Source organism: Ascaphus truei, assembly GCF_040206685.1.
Source record: "Ascaphus truei isolate aAscTru1 chromosome 13 unlocalized genomic scaffold, aAscTru1.hap1 SUPER_13_unloc_1, whole genome shotgun sequence".
NCBI classification, from domain to species: Eukaryota; Metazoa; Chordata; class Amphibia; order Anura; family Ascaphidae; genus Ascaphus; species Ascaphus truei.
Genome location: NW_027453845.1, coordinates 743500 through 744530, shown reverse-complemented (window position 1 = coordinate 744530; position 1031 = coordinate 743500). Strand labels below are relative to the sequence as shown.

At 40.5% G+C, this 1031-nt stretch overlaps 1 non-coding gene across 1 annotated transcript; it reads left to right on the top strand.

Moving 5' to 3' along the window:
* Positions 1-340: 340 nt before the first annotated feature.
* On the top strand, positions 341-500 carry LOC142473893 (U1 spliceosomal RNA). Its single transcript, XR_012790108.1, has one exon. It is a non-coding gene; the product is annotated as a U1 spliceosomal RNA (small nuclear RNA).
* The last annotated feature ends 531 nt before the right edge of the window (positions 501-1031 follow it).

The following is a 1031-nucleotide window of genomic DNA, read 5'->3' as shown; positions in this document are numbered from 1 at the left end:
AACAAAGAGCAGCATTTAAAACCAACAGATTGCAAACTATCTGCTGAGCGTTGCAAAAAACAATATTTATCTATCTATCTATCTATCTATCTATATCCAGGGAGCAGCAGACAGTGTTAGCTTGTTCTATATTTATGCAAATGCCATGTAAGCAGCCATGCTGGTAAAGGGCAAAGTGTCAAGTTTGCCAGCAGGACTGGGCATCTCTCCCTTTTTATGCAGCAGCAGCAGCAGCAGCAGCAGCAGCAGCAGCAGCAGCAGAGAGAGTGCAAGAAGGTAGGGAAGATGTAGATAAATACATTTATTTAAATAAAATAAGTAACTAAAAACATTTAATAGAAAAATAAATAAAAAAAAAGCCACGATCCTGCAGGTGGCTCTCCCAGGGTGAGGCTTGCTCATTGCACTTGGAGCTAGCTGACCTCTGCGATTTCCCCACATGCGGGAAACTCGACTGCACAATTTCTGGTAGTGGGGGACTGCGTGCGCACTCTCCCCTGTTTTTGGACTGTTAGAAAAAACAGAAACAAAAATCAACAACAACAACCACCACCCACAGCACAGGTGTTTGTTCAGACAAGCTGCTATTCCCACTGCTTGGGCTTTGGGCCTGGTCAATAACTGTGGCAAAAAAGGAGCACCCACCCACCAACTAGCCAGGTAGCAACATCTCAAACAGGGAGAAATGACAATTAGGCACCTGCGCAGACATTTAGGAATAAATTCAGGTGGATTGGGAAATACGAAAACACATATAATTCATGAAAAAAACATTATAAACAAAAAAGGGCCAAGAACTGTAGAATATGAGTTGCAGCAGCAGCAGCAGCAGCAGCAGCAAAAATGTATCTGCTGAGCGATGCAAAAAACCGATCTATCGATCTATCTATCTATGTATCAATCTATCTATGTATCTATCTATCTATGTATCTATCTATCTATGTATCTATCTATGTATCTATCTATCTATCTATGTATCTATGTATCTATCTATGTATCTATCTATGTATCTATCTATGTATGTATCTATG